Source organism: Chiloscyllium punctatum, chromosome 51 (assembly GCF_047496795.1).
Source record: "Chiloscyllium punctatum isolate Juve2018m chromosome 51, sChiPun1.3, whole genome shotgun sequence".
Taxonomy (NCBI): domain Eukaryota; kingdom Metazoa; phylum Chordata; class Chondrichthyes; order Orectolobiformes; family Hemiscylliidae; genus Chiloscyllium; species Chiloscyllium punctatum.
Window position 1 is genome coordinate 20,991,995 of NC_092789.1, and position 10,778 is coordinate 21,002,772.

Sequence of the window (10,778 nt, forward strand, 5' to 3'; positions counted from 1 at the left end):
TCAGATTGCAACGTGATCTTGATCAGATGGGCCACATGGTATCAGAATGTAATGTAGATAATCCATTATTGTTCAGAATAATGTCTTGACAGTTGCAGCTTCCATACCACAAAACCAGCGAGCCTTCTGAAGAATATACGTGCTTTTATACATGAAGTTCGAGACAATGTACCTCAAGCAGCTCGGTGAAGTCACCGTTCACAAAACCAAAGATGCTGCTAGCATGCAGTCGTAGTAGCATGGCCGAGCGGTCTAAGGCGCTGGATTTAAGTTCCAGTCTCTCCAGAGACGTGGGTTCAAATCCCACTGCTACTAACTTGCACCTTTTGCACGGTATGAGGCTCTGCAGAGGTTTGGCGTACACATGATAGGCTGAACGGCCTGTTTCGGCAGTCTCGGATCACATGAGCCTCTGAGGTCAGTTTAGAATAAAAACCATACTTTAAACACTCAGTGCGTACCTACAAATATTTGCCATACACTTATGTAGATATTCGTCAGCTCTGGAACTTCTAACACATTGGTTTCACAGTGCACTCACTCTGTAAAAAGACAGAGAGATCAGGATGGAGTTTAGGAGAGGTAAATTATATTTCCACATACTCTGCTGAATTTTGTTCTGAAATTTCTATGTTAATCACAACGTTCCGTGATGTCTATTTTTTATGAAAATTGAGAGAAAGGGGTGCTGTTGAATAGAAGGTTTAGTGAAATAACGATGCTGACTCTGAGCAGCAGGCTCTTAAATGGGAAATAGCACCGAAAACAGTTCGGGATTCAAAAAGGAAATATATGTACAGAAGTTAAACGTGATAAACGAACGGCTTAACTCACCACAGCGCCTCTGGGAGAATTCATGGGAAAATATCCCAGTTTCTGTCTCCTGATCAACAAACTAAGCGAACGCTAATTGATGGTCTATTTCTCAGATAAACCAGCTTTCTATTGCATAGTTTAAATTTCACGAATCCTTGCAGGTGATTCTCAAATAACTTCAGTGGGTGCATTTCCGAAGGGGGCACCCCTCCAGATCAGATTCTCACAGATTAATTTAAAGTTCATCAAAACCCTGGCAGCTAACTGACGATCTGGATCAATGGAAGTATTGTCAACTGGAAGACCCTGACCTCTCAGATTCACATTGTCCAGTTTAAATGCATTAAGCCCGATATATAAATCTCAATCTGCATCCTTGGTTGCATTCCACACAGGCATGTACTTACAAATGAGGATCACAGCTCTTAGTTTAAACGTAACCAAACTTGATACTTTAGTGTCAATCCACATCAATAGTTTTATTTTCGACAGGCGCACCCAGACTAATCAGTGACAATGAACGAACTAATCCCTGATCGCCTGTCATGCGGAATAAACGTGATTTTCCCACTTCAGTTCATGTTCGTGCGAAATGGCCTGATGAGTGCAAGGAAAAACATTTTCGAGAAAATCCGCATATCCTTTCAACGAGAAGCCTGATTAGATTGCATAGCAGGTTAATACACGGCAATTCCTGGAGCAACCAGGAGTTAATAGGAACATAAGGAAAATCAGTGGAGGAAAGTCATGATAGTGACTATTCAGATTCTAATACCTCAGCTCGTGTTGATGAGAACAGGATCTGGATGAAGGCTGCATTGTGTCCAAAATCTGTTGTTTTCCTTCACTTTCCCTCGTTCTGTCAAGACTGTTCCACCATTCAGTGAGATTGTATTTGATCGAATCATCCACAAAATCACTTTCTTGCCCTATTCCAAAAACCCTTAATTCGTTTCCTGTTTAAAAGTCTGTCTATCCCAGCTTTGAATACACTTGATGACTCAATCGCAGCAGCCCTCTGCAGTGAAGAATTCTACAGAATCACGAACTTATGAGAGAAACTATTTCTCCTTATCTCTGCTTGAAATGTATAACGCCTTCCACTAAGACTATTCCCGACGGTACTACCCTGTCCCACAAATTCTCCACATGTTGCCTCTCATTTCAACGAATAATCTTGGAAACTGCATTAAAGTTAACACCCATTCTTCTATATTTGCACTAGTACAAAACCAAACTACGCAACCAATTCTATGAGGAAATATCCTCTTGTTGTTGAGTATCCTGTGGAGACATTTCCCTGTCGAATGATGAGACTGATAATGATGATGTTTTCTTAAAGTTTGGGTGCAGGGAGAAATAACAAATAACAAACGAAGATGCAGCAGTGAAAAATTCAACATGTTATCATGGAGAGAGCTGTCGTGATCTGAAGTTTCCTCGCAGAAATTGAATATGAGACAATCTCTTCCAATATTCAATCCTTGAAATGGAAAGGAAGAAACCATAGATTATTTTGGTGTCCAATAAAGCGGGAATGGAAATGGAGGGATGAAAATTTCAATATATCCGTCAGGTACTTGATGAGATGAATGGCAGATATCAGTACCGCCGTATGAAGTGAGTCTGTGAACAATAGGAAAAGCGTGCCTGTGAGAGAATCAGAAAAAAAAATGGCACAATGAAAACAGACGTTGCGACACTGAGAGAGTGTCAGAAGGGAGATGGAAGAAAAGGATATCGATTTGAAAATGGGAAATTAACAGCAATTTGTGAAAAGATCAGGACCCTGGTGTTGAGCGGATTTTATAATCATTGAGGGAGTCGAACGCAGTGATGAGAATTTTAAATTCGAGACCTCACCTGGATGCCACCTCATGACCGTCGTGAACACAGGAGTCATATGGCGACAGGACTTGATATGTGTTAATGAGTGACTGACAAACGTGGAATTGATGGAAGCGTCGAGCTTTGGACTTTCCCTGGGAAACGTTTGGATAAGCAGAATGTGGATTTAACAAAGTTAACAATGAGTTTTAACGTTGCAATGAGTTTAGGAGGATTGGAAATGGAGACAAATGATGGAAATGTCTGGAGAGAAAGTTGGTTCAAATTGTAGTCTTGACTTGTGCCAATAATGTGATTGTTTACAGTTCCTGTTCAGGATGATGTTCAGTTGGTATTGAGCAGGGTGCATGCTGGTGTGTGAAGAGACCGTACTCGGTTTTCCAATGATTTGAAAAAGGATTGGAGTGGCACACTGACACATACCTTCAAATCGAACATCAAATAATTTGCACTTTGCAGTGGAGAAAGAGCAGCGAACTTTTGAGAGACCCTCGCGAATTATCGATGTTTCTGACGGATCTGAGTGTGAGTTGAGATGTGAACTTTGAAGAGGTACCTCTGTCAAAAACAAATAGAACGCACAGGGATTTGTTTCATTGACAAATGACCTGGAAGATCATGTAAATCGATTAACAACATGGGGAATGCTATCGATGATTGAACATCGAAGCTTGCTATCCTCTGCACAGTCAGTTAGTTGCTGGTTGATTTTGCTAATCGAGGGAGGTCAGATGCTTACCGACCAACACAGATAATATTGATTAAAATAAAAAGGAGTAAAGACCGTCGGCCTGGTTTTGGCAGGACTTGAGTGATCTTGGAATCGTTGGGACTGGCTGATATGTTTTACTCTGTCTCGTTTGTTATCCACTTCAACAACTGTTGAACCTTCTGACAAAAGTAAGAAGAAATCACTTGGCGCAGTGTAGTGAAAAGTATGCAATCACCCGTGACGTATAAATTATAGATGCAGCTTTGTTTTTACGAACAATTTAGAATACTAAGAACTCATGGAATCCATCATTTGAACCTGATTAATCGAACTTGCAAATTACAATTCTTTCATTTTCTTTGTAATTCTTCTCTCCACTCCAGCTGTCTGTCTGAGCATGAGTGGATATCATGATCAAGGGATTTTGCGATTAATATGATTAATTAATAGTCATTAGTTAGATTATCACGCCCTTTATCATTGCCTTACCAAAGGGAATGTATGAATAAAAAATCGGAACTTTGAGATATGGTATAAACGTAGTGCCCAAATCCAGTTATTCAAAACTCTGGTTTGGAAGATTTTCGAAATCTTGAGTGTCATTGAACATTTTAAATTCCAAGTAAATTGAGGGACTGAGTGATAGATTTGGTTTATTTTGCTATTCCTGTTGAAAGAAAGTGTGAATCCGTACATTTGAAGAATAGTAATAAGGAAATCTATGTAACTATATTTCACAGTTTTACACAAATATTTCGCAAGAACACTGACCCCAGCAGTAGAGTATAGTCAGTGACAATTGTGTTCTTGCAGTAGAGCTTGTATTCCAGATTCAAATCCTGATTGAGACACTTTCCTGCGACCCAAACAATAGCCAGAATGGGATAGTAAAACATTTCCAGAATCCGAACAGATCAATAGATCCACGATTCCAAATTCATCCATTTATAGTTCTCATAAATATAACTAACCTCAAAGGAAAAGAATTTTCTCAATGTTAGAACGCTGGGAAGTGTTGATCCGAACTCCTTATCCATTCCTGTTACAATCTCTGAGATTGAAATCAAACCTCACCCTCTGTTGTGAGCTGCAGGTTCATATAAATTTTGAATCTGGCAAAGCATTCTCCCTTAAACTATGAAAGGATACATTGGGTGGTAAATCCTTTTTAAAAGAAACCGGGAATCAACCAGTGACACAATCAGATTTCTGAAGGCTTCAAATAGATGTGTACTCAGATGGAATTTCCAATCGCTGATTTTTAAACAACAGTAAACAAAATTCTGCTCTAACGTCTAAAAGATTTACAGGAATGATCTTGAGGAAGGTATAGGTAATTTTCTTCGTAAATTTGCAGATGAAATTAAGGTTGGTGGAGCAGCCGTTAGTGAAGATATTTGTCAGAGAATGCTGTAGAACTTAGACACATTGGAGATTTGGGAGGAAAAATGGCAAATGGAGTTCAAACCAGACAATTGCCAGATGATACATTTTGGAAGATCCAGTTCGAGAGTGAAATATACGTTAAATGGAAAAGCCCTGGGGAAAATTGATGCATCGAGAGATCTGGGTGCTCAGGTCCAATGTATTCTGAAGGTGGCAACACAGTTTGATGGAGTGGCCAAGAAGGCATACGACATGTTTTCCTTCATTTGGGCGCTGTATTCTTTATAAGAATTGACAGGTCATGTAATATTATGTACGACTTTGAAGGGGCCACATATGCATTACTCTGTCCAGTTCTGATCGCCTCATTACCAATAGATTATGGTTGGATGGAGAGGCGTTTCACCAGGATATTGCCTGGTATGGATGAAGCCAGCAATGAAGGGCAGTCGAGGACATTGCGATTACTTTCATTAAAAAGACGAAGGTTGAGGGGGTATGTAATTGTGGTCTACACAATCACGAGAGGGACTGACAGGGTGGATTGCAAGAAGTCCTTTCCCAGAGTAGGGGTCCCAATTATTAGGGGTCACGAGTTCAAGGTAAGAGAGGAAATATTTCAGAGCAATACGTGTGGAAATTTCTTTATGCAGAGGGTGGTGGATGCCAGGAAACTGTTGCCAGCGAATATGGTAGAAGCAGGCACGACAGCACTATATTTAAGATGGATCTAGACAGATGCATGATGGCAAGGGAGCTGAGGGATACAGATCCTTCGAAATTAGGCGACAGATTTTGCCAAAGGATCTGGTTCAGCGCAGGCTTGGAGGGACGAACGGCCTGATTCTGTGTTGTAGTTTTCTTTGTTATGTGTTCTTATTCCTGAAGATGTGGACCAAGGTGTAGAAGATGCAATAAAGATTCATTAGCTAGAGAGTTCAAAAAGTGATTGCACAATCGATATGTTTCATTAGATATTCGCAGCTCATTCACTTTGATGGGTGTTTTACTGTCAACTGATGTACAATGAACATTTGTGACATTGCCACATACACCACCTTCAAACGTGATGCCTGACGATGACACATCATAACTGGAGCCTACGATAAAGCACTGTGCACGATATTCAGAAGTAGTGTCTAGACTCCTTTGGTGCCAGTATAACTGTTTTCAGTCGAATCTCTTCACATTAGATGATGTCCACAAGCTTCCGAAGACATTGAGTGTAATTATTTCCACTTGATCTTGGAGTATCCCCCATCTTCAACACAAAGCCTTTGCATGTGTGTGACAAGGACACTCTGTGTTATCTGTCATGGACACTACCAGAGACGTAACGATATGCGAAATACATCGCGTCAGTTCTGTTCAGAGTAATGCAAATGAAAATAATAAGCTCATCTGATCATTTGCCATTTTTCCCCTCAGCCATCGACCCTCCTCAGCAAAGAGACAGTCAATGTCATAAGCCAATTGTTCCATGCAATGTCGACACCAATCTTTGGTGTTCGGTGTGGTATTCACATGGAGCAATCAAATTCAGATCTGCTTTTAGACCTGTCCAGAAGTTGAAAGGAATTGCATTGGAGAGGTGAGGCGAGAGGGAATGCCTTTGATGGAAACTCCGCATTTGTCTCAGAGTGACATCTGGCATAACATAGTATCACAGAATCCCTACTGAGTAGAAACAGGCCCTTTAGCCTCAAAGATCGACATCGACCCGCCGAGGAATAACTCAGGCAGATCCATTCACCAGTCCTATCACTCTACATTTACCTCTGACTCATGAACATAACCCAGTGACATTGCCAGTCAATGGAAAACTAGGACAGACATTTCACTGACTGGAATTAGAAACAATATGCTCACTCTTGTTAGAGGCCAATCATCTCTCACTATAACTGAGATTTCACCAGACATTTAAAAGCAAGGAAACCTCGGGCAGGTGGAGGCCAACTGATACTTCTAGACTGCTTCATGACTCAATATGACCATGGCTGATCATCCAGCTGAATTCCCTGTTCCCACTTCATCATCCAACACCCTTTTATTTCATATTTCCAACAAATTATAACAAAGCCCTATTTTAAAATATGTTCGATGGGCTGGTGGAAGAAGCACACACGTGAACGGCAGCAGATACTTAACGAGCACAGTGACAAATTCTCCAAACCTCTTTCCTCTGTTTGTCAATGGAGATGTGTATAAACCTCTGCAGTGAACATTAACACATAAAAGAACGACCTACGGCGGCACCTATTAACATAAAAACTCCAAGCAGCACAGCAGCATCTCCCACCTCGGCACTGTAGTTCTGAGGGGTAATGGAAAGACAAGAACACAGATCCGCTTTTTATATGGTCTCGTATATGAACCATTGGCACAGTGCTGACTTCTTCACTTTGAGTTCTTTCAAGATGGAGATTCATAACTGAGATGGACAGGAGCTGGAATCAAAGAATAAACGTGTCTCCAAGGCGTTTACATCAGACATTGAACACAGATACTAGATTGAGAAAAGATTGAATGAAGTAAGATCAAAATCATTTCTTTATTGGAACGGGGAGGGTATTTAGTCCCTTAAGGTAAAAACAATGACTTAAGATGCTGAAAACCAAATGCTGGATTAGTGGTGCTGGAAGAGAACAGCAGTTCAGGCAGCATCCAACGAGCAGCGAAATCGACGTTTCGGGCAAAAGCCCTTCATCAGTTATTCCTGATAGGCAGCATGTTTGTCCTGATAGGCAACACAGGCAGCATGTTTGTCGCAGTAACCCAACAGTATGCTATCTCCAGTGCTATCGCATTGCTCCTGTCGTATGCATTCCAGAAGAGCATTCCGTAATCTTCCTGTGACATGAGCAATGTTTCACAATGTTCTAGCGAAATACTTCTTGAGACATCAGGTCCGATTTAGATAACTGCTCAACCCCGTCCACACAGTCTGAGAATCAGACGGAGCCCTGATCAGTTTAATAGAAGCTCCGTCAAAAATTGTTCTTTCTACATGTAGACCAGATTCGGGGAAGGCCGATGAATGCCTGAGGGATGAATCTCATTCCTGATTTCACCGCTGGCTTTGAGTCTATTTCCAATCTTCCTATGAGAAGACTCACCAGGTGCATTCAAAGGACGGGGGACTGTTCCATAACGAGCATTTGAATAGATTGAACTTGTACTCACTGGAGTTGAGAAGAGGTAACTCTATTCAAATACACAAGATTGTTTCGGAACTTGTGAGGGAAACTGAGAGGATGTCACTTCCTTTGTGGGAGAGAATCCATGCTGGGAAGTCTTGATCTCCTCATAAGGAGATACCCACAGACATGAGAAGGAAATTATTCTCTCAGAGGATAACGAATGGAAATTTTATTCGCAGAGGGAGTGGATGATGGGTTCATTCAAGGCTGTGATCGAGAAAGTTTTAATCAGGAAGCGAATAGATAATATGGACATGAAAGGAGAACTGAGGATGATCAGATCGGCCGTGATCTTATTAAGTCGCGGAGCAGTCTTGATAGGCCGTGTGACTATGGTGACAATCTCGTATTTGAGAGTACAGATAATACTCCAGGTGTGGTCTCACTCACATCTCTTGGAATGTTAATGAGTCATCGCTCCGGCTGAATTCCCGCCCTACTGAAATAAAGGCCGCTATATCATGTGCCTTACTCATGGCTTGCTGCAAAACAGGCAGTAAAAAAAATGGTGACTCACAATGAAGATACGGATTGCAAAAAGCTTTGAAAAAGAGACTTGGACAAGATGGCGACTGGCGCCGCTTCGGAGGTAAACAGCGAAGAAAACAAAAGCAGATCATTCGAAATGTTTAACCATTGGGATACAAGTTGTTGATGTTTAACCAGAAGCTCACCACTCCTCAGGAGATGGGAGAGCTTGCGGAATCGGATCTGTGCGGTATTTCTAAGTTATAGGAAAGACGTGAATGTTCTGTCACCAGAATTGCAGAGGAGATAGCGATACGTTTAGACAGAGAAATTGTCAGTTTCAGTCAGTGGTATGGGGGTGCTGGGGGAGGAGAGAAGTAGCAAATGGATGCTGGAGGAGGAGAGAAGTAGCAGAGAATGTAGGAGTTCCGTGACTTTTTTTATTTACAAGGATTGGAAAACTTATGCAATAGACAGAGGCTGAATAGGCCTGGGCTGAGGTGTGACCCTATAGAGGTTTACGTAATCATGCGGGACAGAGAATCAAAGAGTCACGAAATCCCAACAGAATGAAAACAGACCCTTCAGCCTAAGAAGTCCCAACCGACCCTCCAAAGAATGTCACTCGCAAACGCATTCCCTACCTTATTATCCTATAATTACCCGTGAGTTATGTACCCAACCTTCACACCTCTGAACACTCTGGGAAATTTACCATGGCCAATTGATCTAACCTGCACATCTTTGGATTGTGGGAGGAAAGCAGAGCAACGGGAGGAAACTCACGCAGACAGTGGATATGTAGGCAAGGACATTCCACTGAGTTGTGGAGTCCAAAACTAGTGTGCGTAAGATTAGGATGAGAGGGGAAATATTTAAAAGGGAACTAAAGGGCATATTTGTCACAGAAACCGTGGTGCGTGCAAGGAACGTGCTGCCAGAGAAGTCTTGGAAACGGATACGATAACAAACTTTTAAACACCCATGTGTGAGCATATGAGCATCAGGTCAGGGGCTAAGTACTGACAAAGGGGAAGAGATTAATTTGCAATGTTTCAGCACGGATAGTCGAGAAAGCACGAGCCAGGCAGAGCCGGGAAACTAAGACTGAATATTTAATTATTACTTCGTGAATCGTTGGAGCCCAATCGTAAGAGCAACGGAAGCACGTTGACTGCTCGGCAAGTGAATTAATATATTCTGGCAACAGCTAAATATGGAGCACGAAACGTCTAGTGTCTGGCACCCATTCTCCTCTCTATCCAATAAATGAAGATGCTATGTGGAGGGTTGGTAAGGTAAGGTTGCATTTTTATTAATCTCTTTTGACAAATTAGAGCATAGGAGATATAGGCCCAGACAGTTCCATGCTCTTCCTGCAGAATGTGGGAAGGAAGGGTCACCATTAATGTCCCTGCTGACTTGTCTGGAAAGGTGCCCCCATATCAAGCTTCTCACAGACCACATTCGGGAACTGGATCTGCTCCGTTGCAAAAGCAGCGATTGTGAAACGTTTGGCTTTGATGGGTTTTTGGGCCAACTTGATTATAGCTAACACCTGTTAAAAAAAAGGACCACAAAAGGGGGTGGCCAGTTCTCCCAGCTAAGCTTTTCTCTCGTCTGTTTTATTTTGTGCAGTCTTGCTGAAAAGACCTTCAGAATTTTTAGAGATTGTTGAACTTCATTTTAAAATAAAGCAGGAAGAGTGAGAGGCAAAAAAAGGAAAGGGCAGCAAAAACGAAACAGTTTGAATTATGACTGAAAGAAAAAAAGCAAAAGAGGCAGAAGGGAGAGAAAGAGAGAGGGAGAGGACAGGAAGCCAGAGACGAAGTTTGAACTTCGGATATTAGCACCAAGAGAGAAAAGCCTGGTTAAAAGAATGAAGGTGAAGGATGAACGTAAACTTTGTGAGGAAGAGAGTGAGTATGAGCAGGCGCATGGTAGCAAAAGGCCTGTTGAGAAAATATTTAAAGATATACAAAAATTGCTCAAATTTGATGAGAAAGATGTGGAAGTCTTCAATTTTTTTTCAAAAATGGCTAAAATAATTTGTTGGGGAGTTACCATGTCGGTTTTGCTGATCCAAACAAAACTTGTCGATAGAGTCGGTGAGGAATTCCAATTCCTATCAGAGGAGGTAGATGAGGCGTATGAGGAGAGGGAGAAAGCCATCTGAAGTGAATATGAGTATGTGCCAGAAGCCGAAATAAAGGCTTTCACGAATCTAAGAAGGAATTCTGATCAAAGCTACGTGGAGAGGAAAAGGATCAAAGGAAATATATCTCTATGGACTTCAGTGAGGCCTTAGGAAAGTCTTCAATTGGGTGGCTGCCTCTTGAAGGTCAGAT

The 10,778-nt window shown here is 41.6% G+C and overlaps 1 non-coding gene across 1 annotated transcript; it reads left to right on the plus strand.

Moving 5' to 3' along the window:
• The first annotated feature begins 233 nt into the window (after positions 1 to 233).
• Positions 234 to 315, plus strand: trnal-uaa (transfer RNA leucine (anticodon UAA)). Its single transcript has one exon. It is a non-coding gene; the product is annotated as a tRNA-Leu (tRNA).
• Positions 316 to 10,778: the final 10,463 nt, after the last annotated feature.